The 22282-nt window shown below is 48.1% G+C and overlaps 1 protein-coding gene across 4 annotated transcripts in view; it reads left to right on the top strand.

Annotated features, from left to right (window-relative positions):
- The first annotated feature begins 480 nt into the window (after positions 1-480).
- The window catches only part of NCOA1 (nuclear receptor coactivator 1), a 155125-nt gene continuing 133323 nt past the window's right edge, over positions 481-22282 (top strand). For all 4 annotated transcript variants that reach the window (XM_048937296.1, XM_048937301.1, XM_048937303.1 and 1 more), the window contains exon 1: positions 481-802. The gene's annotated coding sequence lies outside the window, so the exon portion shown is untranslated. The remainder of the gene's footprint in view (positions 803-22282) is intronic.

Genomic DNA, 22282 nt, shown 5'->3' on the forward strand with positions numbered 1-22282 from the left:
AACCTGGTGGGTGACTTCTGGTGCAAACAAACCAACCCCGTGCCTCCGGCGAGGCCTCCCTGCGGGGTGGGAACGCGGAGAACGGCTGAGCAGCGGGTCCCCACAGCAGCACCCACGTGTCACTCCGCGCTGAGGTGACGGCAGGGCCGCGCTGCCCGGGGCTCCGGCACAGCCCCCCCGCGGCGCCAGGCCCGCCCCCCCCGCTGCCAAGATGGCGCCCCGCCGCCCCCTTCCCTCCCCCTCCCGCCGCTTTGGCCTCGCGCCGTAGGAGAGGAGGGGGGGGAACGATGGCGGCCGGCGGCCTGCGCCCGGCCCCTCCGCTGCCCCACAGCCCGAGCACCGCCGCGCCGCAGCGGGAGGCGGCGGAGAGGGAGGAGTAAGGGGGGAGGAGGGAAGATGGCGGCTGAGAGGAGGAGGAGGAGGAGGAGGAGGAGGGTTGGGGTTAGGCCTCCTCCGACACCGCCCCCTCGTCCTCCGTCCCCGGCTCCGCCCCGTCCCGCCGGGAGGGATCGCGGCGAGCAGAGCCGGAGCCCCGCAGCCGCGCCGCGCCGCCCAGGCAGGGGGCCCCGGGTGCCCGGGAGCCCCGCAGCGGGAACCGGGGCCCCAGCAGCGCCCGCCGCCTCCTCCTCCTCCTCCTCTTCTCATCGCTCATCGCTCGCGGCGGTCTCCCCCCGGGCCGCCCCGCCGCCCGCCTCCGGCCGGGGGAGTCGCTGTCGCCCGTTTGAACGCGGCGGCCCTGAGCCCGCGGAGCCGGGGTGGGGGGGGGAACGGAGCGGAGCGGCTGTCAGCCGGGCGGCGGCAGGTGGGTGAGCGCACGGGGGAACGGGGAGGAGGGAAGGCGGGAGGTGGGGGTGTGTCGGGCCCCGGGGGCAGCCCCAGGCCCGCGGGGAGGCGCAGCTGTCACGGCGGGGGCGGGCACGGGGCGGCCCGGGGCTGCCATGGCGGCGGGCGGAGCGAGGTGCCCCTCCGTGTGCGAACCTCGACCCTTCCTCGGGAAGAGGGAGGGAGAACGGGAGGGGGGGGGGGGGAGAGGGAGAAGATCCGCGGGTCGAGCGCTGCGGGGCCTAAACACCCCCCCATCCCTTCTCCTTCTTTCTTTTTGAAATCATATTTAAATGTTGAAAGTGGATGGAATAAAGTGAGGAAAAGCAGCGCTCCCTCCCATCCCCGTTTCCCTCCCCCCCCCCCCCCCCCCCCCCCCCCACTACTGCGCAGCCCCTCGGAAGCCTGGGGAAGATGGCTGAAGGCTGAGTGTGGGCCTGCCGCCCCCGGGGCTGGTGGCACGGTGACACGGCGCTGGTGGCAGGGTGACGGGGCGGTGGTGACACGGTGACAGCTCTTTGTTTGCACGCTGCACCCCCTCCCACCCCCCCCCCCCCTCCCCGGTGACCCACCTCCAGCTGCAAGTTGAGCACTGACAGTTGGAGGGGTTGGAAAAGAAGCCGTGTGCTTTCCGATTTGGTCGTTGGAGGAGACATGGCGTGCCCCAAGTTTTGGGTCCTCGCTGTGCTCCGTCTCTCTCCCACGCGTGCAATGAGTGACCCCGCAGCGCCGGTGCTGTGTGTGCGAGGGGGAGGGGGGGGGGGACGGGGGGACGACTGCCCACTGGCATGTGACATTTAGCGGTAGAAAATCTGTTGCGGAAAAGCCGCTTCCTTCCTTCCGACATCGGCTGTTAGATGTGCCGAAATCCCTCTGTTTCCGAGGTGTGCTCTGACCTTTCAGCAGTAAGAAGTGGGTCACGGCAGTGCGATGCTCCTGCGGTTGTTGTGCGCCCAGCAGAGCGCGGTTTGGAGGCAGGAAGGTGGTGACTCCAGTTGGGTTCTGCTTGCTTCCATTGGAAGTTCAATCAGCCGGCGGTAGGGATTTGGATTTTCGCTTCTCAAATATGGCACAGCCAAAAAAAAAATAATAAATAAAAGAGTGACACAGCAAAGTGGATTGTCACTGGAAATTTGGGCTGGTGTGGGTGGTGCCTGCGTGTTCTTCAGCCCGGCTCAGGGCTCAGCTCTTTGTGTTGCTGGTCGGGGCTAAAAAAATGGTCCTGGTTTGCGTGGGCTGGCAGGATATACGTGTGCCTATAGGAAAATTGCATGTGTGTGTGTTTGTATGTTATATATGAATGAAAGAGTTATACACCTGGCATGTTCCAGTTGCAAGTGATAGAATCGTAGCGTGGCTCAGGTTCGAAGGGACTTTACAGCCCCTCAGCCCCAACCTCCATCATGAGCTGGGTCCTCCACCTCCAGCTTGGGCTGCTCAGGACCCATCTGTGGCCTTGTGCACTTCCAGGGATGGGGCACCCACCCTTCTCTGGGATGATAAATTTACATGAAGAAGAAAGATGCTCTGTTGACTTCTGTAGGGATGCGCCATCCCACTGCAGGTCAGAGGCTGTGCTCTTCTGCCTCAGTAACTATATACACTCTCTAAAGGTCAGCTTGCTCTTGTATAAGTGAAAGTAAAAAGTGTATCTTAGTACGGAACTGTGTAGTGGTGTATAGATAGCTGTATACCCCAGGCCTTTTGCTCAGGGAAACATTGTAAAGCCACAAAAGGGAGTTAAAGCCACGCATGTGCTGGGCAGCCCAGGAAGTGGCAAAGCCCTTCAGCTCTGTTTCATGAAACTGATGAAAGTTTAAGCTGCCACTTCAAGGGACAAACTGCTCTCAATGGTAGATAATAAACAGTAGTAACTCTGGCAGCACCCTACCTGGCTCACAGCCGACGGGCATGATGAAATGTGAAATCTCAACTTATTTGCTCAAGATGGGTATCTGCTGTTTGGAAGATGTTGCCAAACAATATGGCAGCACAAACGCCCGCTTCCAAAACAAACAGGCGTCCCAGGAGGGGAGCAGGGGGCTGGGGAGGCAGAAGGCCTTTGCATCTTACTCACTTTGCTTGTAGTGCTCATGTTTTCCCCGAGCCTTGCCTTCTGATAATGCTAAGACACATGCTCACAATTGCGTGACTAATTCGTAAAATTAGTCATACACTTCCACTCGGGGTTTATTGGAGTCGTATTGCTGTCATTCTCACGTTGTAAAAGTCCACGTTGGGGAACATGTGCCCTCTGTTGACTTTCCTGAGGTCTCTGCGTGGCTCTTGGGTGGGCTGCTTACAAATATTTGATGCCTTCGGGACGGTTAGGCTTAATTGTGCAGGCATATTTCCAACAAACTGATCTGCTGGAGATCAGCACCTCGTTGCTTGATGATCTGAGGGGGGTGATCTGCATGAGCTTGTGCAGGGATTGTCAGAAATGAAGGTGTGAGCGCTGCTGCTATAAATACCCTGTCCCCTGCATAAATAGTTTGCCAGCTGAAAAACAGTATATTTTGTTTAAGGAAACTATTTATATTACAAGTTATTCTTGTTTTGCCTCGTTGACTTTGTGTTTCTTTGAAGCGTGGCTCTTATCTCTTTGATCAAAGAGGAGGAATTAAAACAAAATAGATTTTCAAGTCGGAGTCTTCCTTTAAAGACAGGATTTTCAGCAGGAATGGCATGGAGTAACAGGTAAATATTCTAACCAAGTATTCCTGAAAGGCCAATGTAGTGTGTGATGTACCCAGCAGCATGTGGCCACTGCTTCTCCATACAGACTTTAATTGTAGGCAGATGCAAACAAGCGACTTTTAGTGCTTGTTACATGTTTGTATTGCTGCAGCACCTGGCAGTCCCAGTCCTGGTTTGCAGTGGGGTGGGATTAATGGAAAAATGGAGCAAAAGCGGGTTCTGCTTCTAAAAACTTGCAGTTTAAACCAAAGGCAAGAGGTGGAGGAGCTGGACTGTGATGGGGCAGCAGCAGGGCAGCCAGAAGTCCCAGCAGATGGGCTGGGGAGTGTGCATTTGGGCTGAAGTGGGATCCATGGGGACTGGGAGGGGATCTCTTGTGCCCAAAATGGGCTGGGGGGTGTTCACTGGGGCCAGAATGGGTTGAGGGAGGGATCCCTTGGGGTCAAAGTGGATGGGGGAGGGTCCACATGAATGGCTGTGCTGAAGCTTGGAGGTGCAGCAGCATGCTGTGGGGCTTGTGCGAGTGTGAAAGCAGGCAGGAAGCCTTCACCTCTTCCCCTGGTGCATCAGGATCTGGAATAGTTTGTTTGCCTATGGCTGCAATAGTAAAAATGAAGGCTGGCTTGTAAACACTTCCAAAGTTTATGCACAGAGCCTTGCGTGTGAATCAGACCTTTTGAGAACAGGCTTGTGACGCTGCTGCAGCATCTCCACGTAGAGGTGACTGTGTGAAATGCTGTGGCTACAGTGTGGGACAAAACTCAAAGCACTCAAGGGTTTCTGAGCCCTGGTCTGAGTGTAAGGGATGTGTCAGCACCACTCCATTTACCTGCGCTCCTGTCATTTGCAAAGGGGAATCTGCTGAACTGGTTTGGAGGTTCTTGAAGCCTGAACTAATTTACCTAGCTGGGAATGTAGGTTAGAAACTAGGCTTTGCTTGGCTTTGGGCGAAAGCCAACGCGCTCTGCAGGGAAAATGCAGGCTGAATAGCTTCTGTGCTGATAATCCTGCAATATTTGTCCTCCTCTTTCTCCTGCAAGGCAGGTGGGCTCTCAAGTGCTCACCCAATTGACTGGGAAGCAACTCCAGCACATCTCGGTGCAGGGAGCAGCAGGACGTTCCCCTCATGTGCCCTTGGGTGAGTGTGAGGAGGTGCTTTGGGGAAGGGACGTGGCAGTGAGCATCCTCACCTCCAGTCAGATCCCCACCCCACTGCCTAAACGACGTGTATTTGTGCACCAGCGTCTGTAAATCTGCACAAATCTGTTTAAACCTGGTTTATTAGGCTCTGTAAGCTGTCCTGGCAGTCAGGTTTAAACCAGTGTGTCCATGCAGAGATTTGCCTTGATTTAATGGAGCAAGCTGGAGTTGCAGGAAGGTGATCCAGGAAATGAAAGCAGTTTGCTGGCTTGCCTCAGTGAACTCTCCGGTATCCATATTTTGCTCTGAAGATCCATAAATTGTCTGCTTACAGCTGACAAGTGGAAGGGTTCTTGGATGTGTTTGCACTTTTCTAGAGAGGAAAAAAAAATATCCTTATGCACCAGGTTGTGTTTTAAACAAGTGTCCCGGTCAGGGCTGATCCTGCAGCTGGCTTGGGAACACAAATCGTTACAACGTCTGTGCTCAGCTATTTATGTGTATTTTGTGCTTATGTGGAATTATATGGCATGGAATATTCTATGAAGTGAGCTGAGGCTTGGGTTTCTTTGGATTCGTCTTTTTCTCCCCTTTTTTTAGCTTGATGTCTGAAATTCCAAGGGTCCCTTTATGAATTTTCAGAACAGAAAGACTCCAAAAAATAAAGCAGTGTTGCAGGTAGAGAAAGAAGTAGGCTTGTTTCTTGTATTCCTGTGATGCAGATGTGAGCGAGGGGCTGTTTAAAAGCCAAACAAATCAACAGCTTGCTTACAAACGTGAAGTTCAGCTCTTGGTTGTGAATAGAGAGATACGTGTGCAGTCCCAGCCCTGCCTTGATTTGAAATGGTCTGAGAGTGGGTAAGTGCTGGTAATGTCACACACCTGACATCTGTGTTGTCTCTTGCATTCTGTCTTAGGGAAATAAGGGCCTGGGGAGGGCAAGGAGCTGCCAGCCCACAGCAAAGCAGTGCCCCATCTCAAGGTCTCACGGTGCTGTGCTGTGTTTCAATACAAAAATAAGAGGGGACTGTAATTTTTTTCACTAAAACTCTGCACTGGAGGCTGAAGAATGAAAGCTGACCATCTTTCTCTATCTTATTTTCCCTTTCCTGTTAACAAAGCTGGGCTGAATTAAAAAAAAAATAATAGAGAAAAGCCCTGAACTTTTCAGACCTTTAAATCAATTAAATTCATGCGTAGAGCGCACGAGGAATCTCGCAGCTCGGAATTCTTCTCTTTCTTCTCCATTCTTGTGAGCTCTGTGCTCACTGCCCTCTCCTCCCCCCAGAGCCCGCGCTCCGCTCTCCATCTCAGACTTTACATCCAGTTTCATCAACAGACTTCAAAGGTCTCGAAGAAGTTGAGAGATGAGCGTATTACTGGAAGTGCCGCGCAGCGTTTGGCTTTGAAGTTCTTTTAAAAGGAGGGGAAGAAAAAAAAAAAGAAAAAAGAAAAAAAAAAAGGTCTGACTTAACCTGAAAAGGATTTTGACACGTGCTTGTGAGCGGTTATTTTAAATCGTGCTGGAAAAATTGTGCCTGAAAATAAACAACTCAGCAGAGCTCGACCTGTTGTGTGCTGGGCTGGGAGGCCTTGGGGCTGCTGATGTCTGGGGGATGAGCTGAGATTTGCAGCAGAGCTTTGCAGGATGAGTCCCCCAGGCTGCCTCTGTGTTCTGAGTTGTGCTCAGCAGAGGGCTGAAGCCCAGACACGTGTCTTGTGATGGTGGGAGATGCTGTAGTAGGATTTTAGGTGCTTTGGAAATATTTGTAGTAGAAACACTTATGATAAAGTCATAGAATGGCCTGGGTTGGAAGGGACCTCAAGGATCATGAAGCTCCAACCCCCTGCCACATGCAGGGCCACCAACCTCCACATTTCATAGCAGCCCAGGCTGCCCAGGGCCCCATCCAACCTGGCCTTGAACACCTCCAGGGATGGACGGGGCATCACAGCCTCTCTGGGCAGCTGTTCCAGCACCTCACCACTCTCATAGCAAAGAACTTCCCCCTGATGTCCGACCTCAATCTCCCCTCCCTCAACTTAAAGCCATTTCCCCTTGTCCTTCCATTATCTGCCCTTTCAAAGAGTTGAACCCAGTAGGTTGTACTGCATCCTTGTATGACTTGCATGTTCAAACTGAATAGTGAGGAGCTGTGTGCATAATGCTGCAAAGTGCCAAACTGGAGTGTTTCAGAGCTCAGCTTACTGCAAAGTTGAGCACGAAGTCCCAGTGTGCACTGGAGTGTAATCAGTGTGAAGCCTCATTTTCTGTGGTATGAAGAGTTAGACTTTCCTGGAATGGATTTGGTGTGTGAAATCTCTCCAAATGTCATTTGAAGAACGCTGGTGTATGGAAGAAGTGAAGGATCAGGTGAAGCACCCTGTTCTGTGACTCACTGGTTAGGAATAAGGACTGGAACTGGCTTGGCAGCAAGCAGCTCCTCTCTTTTAAATTAAGGTTATGAGAATCCAGCATTTTAGAGCACACTTTGTGTTTATACTGTTTGCACGCCTTCTTTCCCAATCAGTGTCTTTCCCATCGTGGTGTCCATGCATTGTTTTTCCACAGAGGTCATTTTTAAGTGTTCTTTGTAAAATACTCACAGGTGAATGTAGTGTGGATGCCCCATCCCTGCAGGTATTCAAGGCCAGGCTGGATGTGGCTCTGGGCAGCCTGGGCTGCTGGTTGGTGACCCTGCACACAGCAAGGGGTTGGAACTGAATGAGCATCGTGGTCCTTTTCCATGCCATCCTGTGATTCTGTGATATGATTCTGTGAACCTTTCCTGGCTGTGTGCAGCTGCCTTCTCAGATCCATACTTTGGTGCCATCAGAATGTGTTCTGTGTGGACGTCCCATGAGCACAGCTGGATCCCAGCACCGCTGACAGCTGATGAGTAGTTATGTCCTTAACCTTTAAAGCAGTTTACCCAAAGTTGACAGCGTTGGCATCAAGTTCTGTTTTTTGAAGATGCAGTGACGATAATCCCTTTGAAGGCCCAAAATAAATAGAAGAAAAGGCTTTAATGAATTCAGAAATGTCACTGAAAATGGCGCTTGGCTTGATTTTACACTTTTGTTGTTGTTGGAAGCAGAAACAATATTGTATATATATAGCTTGCTGTATGGAAAAAAACTATGGGAAAAAGGTGATTTGATTAGTTTATTTTTCATATTCAGTAAAAGCAAAGGAACTCCCTAAATTGTATTAATTAGATCTGTCATGTGGCACGATGCGATGATTTCATATGGTCCTCTTGTTCTTCTGTGGATGAAGTATGTTTAAACAAGTAATACAGCAAATAAAACCCAACAAACCCACAATACAAAGAACCTCAATTTGCTTTTGCAGACCAGACCCCAAACCTGGCAAGTGTCATTAAATCAAAAAACCATCTTGTTTGTAACACTGCACACCCTGAAGTTAGGAAAAACAGATGCAGCTGTAATTACAGTTTTGTAGCCACACAATATTTTTCCATAGATGCTCCTCACTGTATGGGTTGGACTGGCAAAGTGGAACGGATTAAGGTTGCACAGATGAGCCTAAATCTCTGACTCTATAATTTGTAGTGCTTGATTTTGCAACCTGCTTAATTTTCTTCTAATGTTTTTAGATGATAAGCTGCTTTCCACTGTTAATTTCTGATACGAGCATCGCATGTGCATTGGCTACATATGTAATGCCCCTGCAAGACAAAAATACACGATCCCCTTTTTTACTCCCATTTCTCAGGTGAATAAAACAGAACAGCAGAGATTGGATGATTTGCCCAAGGAGCAGGGTGTTTGTGAGAGGTAAATGACACTTGACAGGTTGTTCTCAAGTACCCAGAACGCTCAGCTACTCTGCTTGTGGATGTGAATTTATGAAACTGGGTGCAACTTTCCCAGAGCGTGCCAGCAGCCCTCAGGTCTGGCTCCAGCACTCCTGCTGACGGGTCTGGCGGCCCTCGCTCCTTGCAGCAGGGATTCCCAAACTGTGGCATGAGTGTGCTGGTTGGTGGTATGTGGCCTCTTCTCTGGGGTAACAGTGATAGGACAAGAGGTGATGGCCTCAAGTTGTGCCAGGGGAGGTTCAGGTTGGAGATTAGGAAACATTTCTTCTCCAAAAGAGCAGTGATGCAGTGGCACAGCTGCCCAGGGAGGTGGTGGGGTCACCAAACATGGAGATGTTCCAGAACTGTGGGGATGTGGCACTGAGGGATGTGAGCAGTATTGGTGGTAGGTGGATGGCTGGACTTGGTGATCTAAAAAGTCCAATTTAATCATTCTATGATTCTATACTAATGGGGCATTTGGTGATGTGAAGGTGTTAAATCCAGAGGCAAAGTAGGAGCACGAAAGTATTGTAGGACCCTTGGTGTAGATAAGCTCCCATTACAGAGCTGTAACGTCAGTGTCTGTGGAGATGGGATGTGTGTTCCTCAGGTGGGGTTGGGGCAGCACCAGGCTCCTTGTTTTGGGGTGTGGATTCTCAAAATCCTAGGGTGGTTTGATTTGGAAGGGACCCTAAATTCCACCCAACCCTGTGCCCAAAGCCCCGTTCAACCTGGCCTTGGGCACTGCCACGGATGAGGCACCCACATTCTCTGGTCAGCAGTGCCTGTGCTTCCCTGCCCTCATTGCGAGCAATTTCTTCCTATCATCTAACCTAAACCCACCTTCTTTTAGTTTAAAGCCATCATGCTGTCACCACACTCCCTGACAAAGAGTCCCTGCTGGCCACATAAGGCTACAACGAGGTCTCCCCAGAGTCCATTGCTCTCACCATTGCTGCACCATTGCTCTCAGCCTGTCCCCTTAGGAGAGCTCTCCAACCTCTGAGCGTCTTCATGGCCTCCTGCTCCAACAGGTCCACATCCTTCTTGTGTTGGGGCCCCAGAGCTGAGCACCCCTTAGTGTGGGGAGCAAGATGGCTGAATCTGGCAGGGGAAGCTGAGTGAGTGTGTGTGTGTGTGTGCACTGCTGAAGAAAAAGCAGAAGCAAACTGCAGCTGCTGGCCTCCCAAACCCATCCACTTTCATTTCCAAATTCTGAGCAGCCCTGCTGGTCCCTGTGCTTGTTGACTCACTGGTAGGTGTGCGTGGTGCTACGTGCGAGCAGAGCCGGATTCCTGCCTTCGGACTCTTGCCACAGAATGTGTGATTACAGAGATACCACGGGCTTCTTGAAAACAGCATTAAATAACTCCTGAAGGCTTTTTAAGGAGGTATTTTAAAAACAAGAAGCGTGCTTGGACTCTTGTATTTCCTTTGGATGCTGGAAAATACCTATGCTGGGTAATTTATACGGCCCGTGTGCAACTGGCAGGCTGGAAATAAACTTTCTGGGGTTTGTAAAAACAGTTTAAACAAATCTGCTTAAACAAGATTGAAGTTTCATTGCAGAGATTTGGAGAGCAAGGGGAAAACGCACAGCACAGCCATCAAAAATTAAAACCACCAAAAAAACAAAGCATACTTGCCTGGAAATATTTTCCTTCTGTAGTGCCCATTGGTTTGCTGCCCAGAGAAACTGATACTGAAAGTGCTGGAGGGTGCTGTAGTTGGGTGTCTTGCAGAATGGCCAGCAACACTGCACCACTACATCTGCTCCTTGAGTTGTCTTGCTGCTAATTTGGGCTCCTTTGAGGACTCCTGCTTGCTGAAACCAAGCCCAGGGGCTGCCAGGGCTTTTGCAGAGTGTAAACCATGGGGTAGGAGGGGATTGCCGTGTGGCAGCTTGGCACAGGCTTGTCCTACTGAGTTTGGAGCTCTGGCATTTGACTCCGCGTTCAGCTTTTGGGTTAAGTCTTCTAATCCAGTGCAGCTAGATGACTTCAATTTGTTTGCAAAGAGATTCCTTCTGATGGGCCTTCCAGAGTGTGAGGCATGGGAAACCACCGCTACTCGAAGACAGAGGAGCTGAGTTTGCTTCAAGCTGTTCAAATGCCATCAGTTCGGAGATAAGCGCGTATTTTACATCCTGATCAGTGAGTTATAATGAGATTTAGAGCACTAAATGAGTTCTCGGCTAACCCACAGAATGATGCATGTGGCTCAGCACAGAGCTATTGTTCTCATCAGCCCTCGCTGGTGAAATAACACAGGGAATTGTGATATGCTGCAGCCTGGATTTAATCAGCAAGTAGCTTCCACCTTCAGGAGATGACTTAAGTAGATAGAAGGCGTTTCTCAACGTTGGCAAAAACTTCTGCGTAAGGAAAGTAGTCCCAGCCATTCCCAGCAATGAAAAAGGGCTATCTGGAGCTTCAGCCACGTGAGCAGGCTGTAGGATTAAGTGTTCTCTGTTGTGACGGGTGGAAGTCATGTCTCCCAAGTGCTGTTCTGTTTCTCCATTAGAAGGAGATAAGAACCTGTACAGGGAAGGGTTGTGCTGGCCAGCAGAGGCATGGCAGGACGGGTCCTGTGGGAAGAAGGTGGTTTGTACAGGAACACTGCTCGGAGCCCAGCTGTTGGGTGCTGCAATGGAAACCTCTACTGTTTGGATTCCAACCCAAATGTGCCTGCAGTCAAGGCTTTGAATTCTTCATCGTGTTTTTGCAGAGGTTCCTGGAATGGCCCAAGTGCTCTTCAGCTCTCAGGCCGTGTTCCACTGGTTCCTGACCTTCTTACAAGTAGGTCTTGAGGGCAATATGTGATGGAGGTGGGATGAAACAGAACTGCAGCCAGGGGAGGCACAGTGATGCTTTCCAAGGGGGTAGTAGATCTCTTTAGTAGAAAGGCCTGGAATTAGTATGGCACAGCCTGCTTGTCAGCCTCTGCTCTTCCTACCCTACCTGTTCCGCAGCAGATTGTCAGCATTGGAGATGGTCTTTTTCCTCCTCTGCAACCCATTCTGTTTCCAGAAATGGCTTCTTCCCCTCCCTCCTCCCCCCCCAGCACTGAAACCCAGCTTTGTTTATTCCAGCCTCATTTCCTACTTGCTGTGTAAGGCTACCACGTCTTCAGTTCAAGGTCCCTGTAAACATCATGAATAGTCTTATGTCTGCGAGCTGTTTGAATACATCACAAGTTTTGTATACCTGGCCATTTTGAACCTCCTCCTCATTAAAAAAGAAATAAAAGCCTCTGAAATGACCCATTAGAATTCTCAGGTGGGAGAAAATTAGCATGGGGGGAGTCTCAGAGATGTGGCAGTCCAATGCACAGGCATGGATTTGCTAAAGAAACACAGCTAGGTGGGTGGAAATCATGGAATATTGCTGTCTGCAGAACAATTCATTCTCCTTTGTTTTTTTTCTCTTTTTGTCTCCCAGCTGGATAAAGCTCAGACCTAATTTTTAGTACCTATTTCAGCCATTTACGCTGTGCAATGGTAAAAGGATCATTAGAACATGATCTGCTAAGAGTGCAGGAGGGTTTGCATTGAGCTGCTTGTGTTCCCACTGAGGATGCGCTGCCACATTTTGTGTCTCATTGGTCTGGGGTGGCTCGAAACCTTTTGGCCTATGAAGCGATTCACTTGTTAGTTTTTGATAGAAGAGTCACAAAGGACAAGTGTTTGGCTCCCCTGTATCAAGGATTAATTAGCCGATTGCAAAGCGCTTTGAGCATAAGTCATGTCACTTAACACCAAGTCCTCTTTAAAGGGAGAAGAGCTGGAGCTGCCTCTCCTTCTGCCCTCACCAACCAAGACTTGGACAGATGACTTCTCACAGTGAGTGCATCCTCCTGAAGGGTTTCCTTCCACCCGAGGACTGCAATTCTCCCTGAAAATCCAACACTCCTTAGAGCAAAGGAGAAAGCCTTTATAAAGTAGCGTGGTACTCTTGCTTTGGAATCACACCTACTCCTGCTGTGCTTCTGAGATAGACTTGAAAAGGCATCTCTGCTTGCATTATTGGTTAACCCAAATAAACGTTTAGGAAGTAATAGCAGTAATTAGTATTTATAATGAGGTAGTAACATGCAACCTGAATTAGCCCAAGCTCCTATTGTGCCTGAAACGAAAAAAGCTGCATAGGGAGGGACAGCGGTGACTCAAGTGCGTTTGTCACTTCTCCAGTCTAAATCCACTGTCACTGATACTCAGGACACTCTTTTAGTCATGTCAGCATAGTATTTAATAATACACCCTGTCTGCTTTTTCCTTACCTCGATCCCCATTGGGTTGAGATAGCCAAACTGTGCTCACAGCTGCCTTTACATTCAAATAGTCCTTGTTGCCAGGAGCGGTGTGCATAGAAATGTCACGTAAGAACATCTGGGCTGTGGTCTTGCTTACTGCTAAAATGCTTGGGATGAAGGGTTCCAGACTGAAATTGTATCAGCAGTTTTCATAGGCATGAAGTGTTGGGATAAATATTTGAGTTAACTATCTTGTGTATACTTGCAGTTAAAAAAAAAAAAAAAGAAATAGGAAAAATCAACGCTCCTAAAATGAAGGGTTTTTTTGTTTTTGTTTTAAAGAAAGATGACAGAAAACCCCTTTTTTCTCTAATACATTTTTTTTTACACTCTTCTTTTTCAGTTCAGGTTGCACTCTGCTGTTTGTTAGTGCAGCTAAAGTTTGGATAGAGGTCTTTGTAGAGCCATAGAGAGACGGTTCTTATGCAGCCACGATGGTGTACCAGAAGCTTGGAGGATATAATATTTCAGTATTCAGCCCTTTGTTATGAAAATGGCTTTGGGCAGGCTGTCTGCGTTCCACAGTGGACCCTTGGCAATGTCAGTTGTGCCACATCACTGTAAAATATGGCTTTTGTGTTGGTGTTTTTATGGGATGCATTCAGTTACTGCTTAGCCACTTCTTTAATGCGTGCTGCGTAAGTAGCGTGAAGTACTTTAACAGTCAACTTGAGCATTATTAACTATTTTTTATGTAAGCCTAATTTATTGAAGCTGATGCTGTCTGTTAACCATCCATCCGCTGTCCCAGATGAGTCATTTGTGTTCACTGCACAGAGCTCGGAGCGTTCAAGAACATATGTAAAAAAGCATTGCCTAAATAACATTGCTGCCTTTGCAGACATCCCCTCCTGGGTACCCAGAACACAGCGGTGCAGTTCTGCATTGGTTGTGCTGCAGCAGGGCACCCAACAGAGCAGGGCAGCATGGAACTTGAGCGCTGCTGCACAGCTGCTCTGTTGTTTCTTCTGTCCAAACCAACTTTGGAGGCAGAAGATTCACCCATCACGTCTAAAAATATATTTTTTTTTCTTTAAAAGCCAAATTCATGAGGGAAGATGGTAGGATGGATGTGTTTAGTCCATTTAAGTCTGGTTGTTTCCTAAGAATTGGAAGTCAGGCTATCTGCACAAGTGAGACGATGACTGAGCTGTGCTGGGCTTTTTATCGCAGAACAGTTCTCCTGTTCCAAAGGAAGAGAGTTTTTCCTGATTTGCTGAACTGGCCTCGCTCGAGATCCTAGAGGATGTTTATCATAGAATCAAAGAAAAGCCTGGGTTGCAAAGGCCCACAGTGCAGCTTATATTCACTGGTCACTTAGCTGACCTCGAGATGCAGCAAGCATACCCAGGTGTCCCATTTATAGGTTTTTTTTTGCTTTAATGGATGACTGCTGCTTAACAAGCAGAGCTCGGTGTCCAGGGCTTGTCCTACAGTGAAACAGACCATCACAGTCCCCATCTCAGGGCCTTACTGTATCCTTGGCACTATGTGTTGAGGAAATAAGCAGTGTGGGATGGGATGCTCCCTCCTGCCAACCTGGAAGACCTCGGTTTGGATTGTGGCATCACACAGCAGTTCCCAAAGGAATGACTGCTGTGTGCCGTGCAGTTGGATGGGCTGCTCCATTGCTCCCCATGGTTTGTCAGTGCTGGTGTAAATGCCTTCATAAAACCCTCGTGTAATCCTCTTAGTCAAGCTAAAAATATGCAGGGCTTTATTTTTGTGTTTATGAAGATTTTATCCTGGGCAAGGTTGTGTTTGCTTCCAATAGATGCACGTGGTATCCATCTGTTTGGATTTTGTTATTGTTTTGGCAACATTTGTGTAGGGTATTATGCCCTATCAAGATCTCTGGAATCGACTGTAATTCCTGCTTGAAATGGTTTAAATGACGTTTCTGCTCCAAATTTAATGGCTGTGCATACATTATATAAAGGCTGCTAAAATGTATTTCATGTTTGGTATCGTGCTGAGATCGTGGCCCCGATGGTTTAGACTGGGGGATGGCGCTGAGCTCAGTGTGCAGCCAACAGGTTGGGGAATCTCAATCTGAAAGCAATGGGGAAGCTTCCCAATGGACTACAAAAGATGTCAGCACCTGTCCCTATGTGTTCCCACGCTGATGAAGCCATGACTTGAGTTTTTGGGGTCTAGTGCAATAGAAGCTTCAGTTGTTGTGTCTGATGTGTGTGGGGTTCCTTGTTTCCTGTACACCTTGATCTTAGCCCTTCACTTGGCATGATGTGGCAGTGCTGCTGCTTATAGCCTCTGTGTGAGATGGTGAGGAACCTGCTCTACAAACTGGGATAGGCAAATACCAAAAACTGAACAGGGCTGTATCAGAAAGCTTTCTTTTTTTTTTTTTTTGAGTCTTTATCACAGATGTGTTTTCAATGGCACGAGTCGCTTTGAGTTTTGTCCATTTCCCCTTATCGCAGCACATGCATTTCCAGGAGAATATTTGTTTTTACTGATTTCTCTTAATACAGAAAGAAAATTCCAACTCTTTGTATCTCAAGGACATTTCCAAGATAAAAAGCTGTGATAAGCTTTCCATCAGAAAAACCTTCTGGCTGAGAGTCCCTGAAGCCAAAATATGTAGGAGGTGGGTTTAGGGGTGCAGCTTCAGTTCTGAGAGCTCAGCTGGTTGGGCTTCATCACATCTGTGCACTTCTTGTGTTTCTTAAGGAGTTATGTCAGAAAGGGGGCTGCAGTGGGTTACTGGAAGGCAGATTTTTAATATCCATCATCCTTGTCTAAGGCCAGTTTGGATGGGGCCCTGGGCAACCTGATGTAGTGGTTGGCAGCCCTGCCCACAGCTGGAGGTTGGAATGAGGTGATCTTTGAGGCCCCATCCAACCCAAAGCATTCTGTCTCATCTTTCAGTGGGAGGTGGGGGGCCGACAAGCAGTAAGTATCAGAATTAATTACTGGCATTGGTTGAAGTGTTGGGGTTTGAGTGTGGCCACATGGAACAGGTTTGTTTGCAGTCGGTCAAAGTCTATGTTCTGATTTTGTCAGAGGATGAGGGGGGCTTGATGAGAAAGGAAAAGGTCAGAAAACTTAGGATAGTCTCAAATATAGCTTTCCATACCCATTCTCCATATAGGTTTTGTAAAACTGAATACAGTGAGTCTCCAGTAGCTGATTCAGGTGTTTCAACTTACTCTCATGCGTTGGAATCTCTCACGTAAGTGCTATGAATTTCTCAGCCTGCCGGATGCAGGCTTGGACCCGGTGAGCAGAGCTTCTTGCCCTGGCTTTTGAGGTGGCTGTGCTGGGTTGGGAGCACCCAGGAAAGGATCCCCTCCAGCTCCCCTGCCTTCCATTTTATGCCAGCAAGCTCATCTGAGCAGCTGAGGATCACAGATTACATCTAAATGGAGTGTTGGCTGTGCTGGTTTGAATCAGAATCATAGAATGGCCCGGGTTCGAAGGGACCTTGAGGATCATGAATCTCCAACCCCCCTGCCACATGCAGGGACACCAACCTCCCCATTTCATACTAGACCAGGCTGCCCAGGTTTGCTTGCAGTCTTTCCAAAAGGAGAACAAAGTAGCTCATTCCAAGGCCACGTGCACAGCTCTGTGCTGTGGCTGCATCTCTCTCCCACAACTGGTGAGATCTGTTTGCACATGAGCACGCTTTCACCTTGCAGCTGGCCGCACGGAGCCAGCAGCACCTGCACGCAGCTGTCCTGACTCAACAGCTTTCTGCTTCTCCTGCAGGATCGTCCCTTTCCCCTGAAGGAGAGGTGGTGGAGTGATGCACAAGCTGGATGAGCACTGTGGGCATTAACTAGGTGCTCTGTACTCAATTAGCGTTCTCCTTTTCTTGCTTGCTCTTAAGAAAACAAATTCACTTGCTGAGGTGACAGACTAAAGGACTGCTTTTCAGGGTCTGAAGAAATGGGTTGACTTTTTTTTTTTATCAAAGAGTAATTAAAATGAGTTTCAAGTGCTCTCTCAGCTTAATTTTGAGCACTTAAATGTTTGTTGAGGATTGATTTATTTAAAAAATATACATATATATATATATAGCAGGGATATACTTACAAAGGGATGCAATGAACACTCTGAATTTAGGCAATTTTTCCTCTTCTGAAACTAAGATGAACTTCTTAGCTCCCGCTGATGTTTGTGTGGTTTAACCTCAGCCCGAGGCACTTGGTTTTCTGTTCCTTTTCCTTTTGGACTCTCTTTGCTTCTAATGCTCTTAATGCTATAACCAAGGTTTCTGGGCAGCCAACATTTAATGTAAGATAACCAATTCCTTACTTAGAAGTGAGGCACTGGCACAGGTTGCCCAGAGGTATGGTGAATGCCCCAGCCCTGCAAACAGCCAGGGTCAGGCTGGGTGGGCTCTGATCACTGATGGAGCTGTGGGTGTCCCTGTTTGCTGCAGGGAGTGGGACAGATGGCCTTTAAGAGTCCCTTCCAACTCAAACGGCTCAATAATTCCATGCTCCTGACCCTGTGTTTTTGCACAAGCTGCCCTGTTGCTAACTACACTGTAGGAATAGGATAAAGAATGGTCTCAGAGACTCATTGGAGCAGATTATTTTGGCTTCCCTTGCACTGCTGCTCTTCAGTGTTCTCCTCACAACTTGAGAAGTCCTCGCTTAGCTGAAGCCCCATTGGAAGCTGAAGGTTGTTAAAATGTTGTTGGGCACGATGGTTCCCAGCAATGAGTAGTGCCTGTTGCTCTTGTCTAGCTGTAAAACCTTGTAGCAAGAGCCAGTGGGTGAAGAAGAGACCAAAATTTGGGCAGCATGACCGCCTGGTTCCGGCTCCAGCATGCAGGTTTTGTAACTGCCATGTCAGGAATGCTTCTTATCTATACTCTGTCTGCAGCCACATGCAAATTCTATTTCTTTAAAATGATTTAGAAAAAAAAAGCACACCAAAAACCATTGCAGTACAGCTACAGGCTGTTAGATTTGGTCCCCAGTACAATCTCAGCACAGGAGCACAATGTACTGATAAGCTCAGAAACTTCTGCAAGCAATGCTAAACGGTTTGAGAAGACTTCTGCAAAACTCAGAAGTGTTTTCTTTTTGAAAAGATAGCTGTCAGTTTAGGTTGATAAATACCTAAACTCAGACTTTATTGCACATAAGCAGGAAAGAATCTGCAGTGGGATCTGGCAGTCTTGGAATACTTTGCTAAGCACCTCGGCTGCAGCAGGAATTGCTGAGTGCATGGGCTTGGTGGCTCGTGTTGTTTGCAGATGCTGTCCAGGGACCTGTGCTCTGTTCTTCCAGCTGTTCTCATTGTGGCATCGTGGTAAAGAAACCTCGGAGGTCCTGCATTGCCTTACTGTGCTCTGCTATAGTGGATTTGGGTGCAGGTTGTTTCTTTTGGTCTAGGCCCATTCATTTTTTAAATAACGTTTCACAGGCATTCTATATATTTATATGGTAGAACCATGTAATGATGTGGGTTGGAAGGGACCTTTAAGATCATGTAGTTCCAACCCCCTGCTACAGGCAGGGACACCTCCCTCTGGACGAGGTTGCTCAAACCCATATATGTGTGTATACATATACACATATATATGTTAGTAAATAGCTAAATGCTGGTAGGCCTCTGTAATTAGGACCATTAACGCAAGAAATAAACAGCTGCGCAAACATTTTAACATTGATCCTTGTTTATTCTGCAGTTTTGGCTGCATTCTTTTGACATTAATAATACTAAAAGAAACCCCAAACCAACCATGGAGCCCTTTTTTATGCAGTGGGGACCCAGAGCTCCCTTCACATGCCCATGGGCAGGTGCTGTTTCAACAAAGCATCTCACCCCTAGAATCTACTGCTGAAGGAGTTGAAGGTTGCTCGGGGTGCCCCCAGAGCCACTGTAGGTCACAGAGGAGTAGTTGAGTAAAGGATGCTGCCTTGATTATTTTTGCCTCTTTTGCGTGGCGAGGAAGCAAAGGATGAGGCAAAGTGATGTGCATTATTATATTCGGAAATCCTAATTGCTCATCATGGGTGATGTTAAGCAGAGGGAGCGAGCAGAGCTTGGTCTCTCATGGTGGGCATTGGGTTAACAGTGATAACAATTGGAAGTGTCTTTGGCAGCCTGCTGCAGCCTCGCTTATGTGTTAGGGAATGCAGAGAGTTCTATTTCACTTCCCTTTCTGTAAGGCTGTGTAACAAGGCTAAATTATTGTGTGGCAGGTTTTAGTGAATTAGCTCCAAGGAAAAGCTTTGCTTCGTTACAGCAGGGCCTGAATACATCTTACCACGCCTTTAGCAAATTGCATTCCTCTCCAGGTTCTTTTTCTTTGTAGCATCAAATCGTGCTCATTTTTCTAGAAGCTGTTTGTACACTTCATTTTTAAGGTTTTACTTATTCAGGTGTTTCAGTGCCTTGGTTAGTAGTGATGTTACAGGGTCGTCTTGAATGAAACCAGTCTGCTTTTAAACACATAGGAAGGGCTGTGGGGAGAGGAGCGCGTGCGGCTCCGACCGCGTTGTTTTTCAGCCTGCAATAGTTTCTTCTGACTTCACCCAGAGACTGCAGCGGTGATGTCAGCCAGGATCCAGCGTATGTTCTGTCTGTCAACTCGGTGATGGATTGCGCTGAGCCTTGCCAGAGTCATAAACTGCCTGGAGATTGTAGTCAGTCGGTGGTGGAATCTCGCAGAGAGGGAGCCAAAACCTGAGAAGTTCAGGAGAAGCCTCTTGAGGAGTAATCTGAGGCTGAAACCTTCCTGCTGCCGTGAGATGTTCTGTGAGGTCCCATCCCTGGATACCAGGAGGGCGAAACTACTTATTCACAGCGTCATCATGGGGGCATCGCTGCCACTTCCAGTCCACGTGCTTTCAACATGTTGGCTCAACAGGTTTGCATAATGATAGGGTTTGGGCCATTGTAACTATAACACCATAGAGTTATTTCTTTAGAAAAAGAGAGAGAGACTGCAAAAAGGAAAAACAAACACGATGCCACCAGCGAATAGGGTTTGTTTGTTTTTGATAGGACAAGGGGGAATGGTTTTAAACTAAGAAATGGGAGGTTTAGGTTGGTTGTAGGAGGAAGTTTTTCCCCCAGAGGGTGGTGAGGCACTGGCACAGGTTGCCCAAGGAGGCTGTGGATGCCCCATCCCTGCAGGCATTCAAGGCCAGGCTGGATGTGGCTCTGGGCAGCCTGGTCTGCTGGTTGGTGACCTGCACACAGCAGGGGGTTGGAACTGGATGAGCATTGTGGGCCTTTTCAACCCAGGCCATTCTGTGATTCTGTGATTTTTAATCAGTGTTAAGACATCATCAAATAAACTTTGATGTATATGGAGCTGCATTGGGTGTGAGGACTGCTTGGAGTCCAAAACTTGCCCCATGAGTTTGGAGTTCAGACATTTGATGCAGTTAGCGAGGCGCTAAAGCCAGGAATATTTTTACAGCCTAAAATGAAATGCTGTGCAGAAGGTGCCTGCTAATTGTCAGAGCCTGTGTGTGCGAACAGCAAGTGGAAAAGTGGAGCGTAACTGCTCGCATTGCCTGTGAGGTGCTGGGTGGAGAGGAGTTAAGTGGTCAGACCTGATGGGAGTGAGAGCATGAGGGTGTGAAGAGTGGGGTTTGAGGTATGGGGTGGTGGGAGCAGAGAAGGTGGTCTCAGATGGGATAAGCGAGTCAGTGGATTCAGGAAGCTGCAGTTTTACCCACCGAGGTGCATCGTGAGGAGCTGCTGCAGGTAAGGGGGAAATGTGTGGGGATGCTGGAGGATGGAGAAGAGACCTAACAGAAAAAGCACAGAGAAATGCTCCCTGACTGAGGCAGCTGAAGCTGTTAGGCACTGCGTGAGATGTTACTTACAGGTGGAGAGTGGGTTTTTAAAGAAGTTAAATTAATGGCAGCCTTCCATCATCAGGGTAAGATTCACGTGGGGAGCAGCCAGCCTGTCCCTTAGCCTGTGTGCTTTGGATTTTTGGGATTGACGGTCCCAAAAAACGGAACATTTTTTAGGTTGTTTCAGATCTTAGCCAAAATTCTGGTAGGAAGCACCATGAATTTTAGTTGCGAAAGAACTTGACAAATGCATTTGTCAAAACTTGTTTTAAAGCTAAATAAATTCTGGTGTCTCAAGTGGTGTTTCTAAAATAGTAAGTCTGGCATTAAGCCATAGGAGGTGTGAACTGTACAGAAACGAATACAATGGGAAAATAAGACAGGGAATGCTAGGACTGTTAAGAGCAATTAGCAGCTTTTTAGTAGTGAGGAATTTAAAAGTAACAATTCTGGCTATTTGCCTGCAAGATTTTGTGGATTGGGAGCAAAACAAACCAGCCGGCACGGAATAGCCCTTAAACACACAAATCTTCATGTCTAAATTTATAGTGTATATAAAGTACAAGTTTCCTAACAGGCAATTTTATCAGCAGCGGAGGCTTCATTGCCTCATTTAACAAAGCACTTGTGAACAGACTATGGGAACAACCCTGCTTTTGTGGTGAGATGAGCTCATAGAGATGTTCCCTCTCACATCTGCTTGTGAGTTATGTTTTCGGACAGATAAAGAGCGTATATACATGTTTTATCTATTTGTCTGTCTTATCTATCCAGAGATCCATCTGTACAGAGATCCACCCCCCCATCTCTGTGGAGAGCCATCTGTATAGAGATCTGTCCTATAGATCCATCATATAGAGATGCACTCCTGTATAGGATCCATCTCTAGAGATCCATCTCTAGAGATCCAGCACCCTAAAGATCCATCCCCCCATCTCTATAGAGATTTCTCTGTTTAGATATCCATCCCTCCCATCTCTGTGGAGATCTGTCTGAATAGAGATTCATCTTAGAGAGATGGATGCCTGTAAAGGATGGACTCCCTATCTCTTTAGAGATCCATCCCCCTATATCTGTAGAGATCCATCCTGTACAGATGGACCCTTCTATAGGATGGACCCCCCCATCTCTCTAGACATCACTTCTGTAGCGATCCATCCTCTCATATCTATAGAGATCCATCTGTATAAAGACCCATCCCGTAGAGATGTACCCCTGTATAGGATGGACTCTCCATTTCTATAGGGATCCATCCAGCCATCTCTGTAGAGATCCATCTGTCTGCATATGAAGCTTTAACGAATGGGGAATGCCAAACCAAAAGAACTGCTCCAAAATCGTCCTGTCTTGCTGTCCAGAACTAACCATCTTAGACCATCTTGATGAAAGCCCTGCTGAGCCCATTCTTCAGCTGTCAGCATGCAAAACGCTCTTGTTCTCGTTAGAAGAAAACACCCAAAATGATAATCTTATCTCCAGCCAATATATACGTCCCAAAGAGGAAACTGGGATTTAATTCTGCACAGTCAACTTCCTGCAGTGCCCAAAGCCGTGGAGCAGCAGCCACAGCCTAACCCACTTCTTTTCAGCATGTTTGTGCTGAGCACACAAAAGGTGGCCCTGCTGTTTTCTTGCTTGCAGAATAGAGATGAGATGCACAGAAAAATGAGCAGCCAGCAAGATCTTGAA

Source organism: Lagopus muta, chromosome 2, assembly GCF_023343835.1.
Source record: "Lagopus muta isolate bLagMut1 chromosome 2, bLagMut1 primary, whole genome shotgun sequence".
Taxonomy (NCBI): Eukaryota; Metazoa; Chordata; class Aves; order Galliformes; family Phasianidae; genus Lagopus; species Lagopus muta.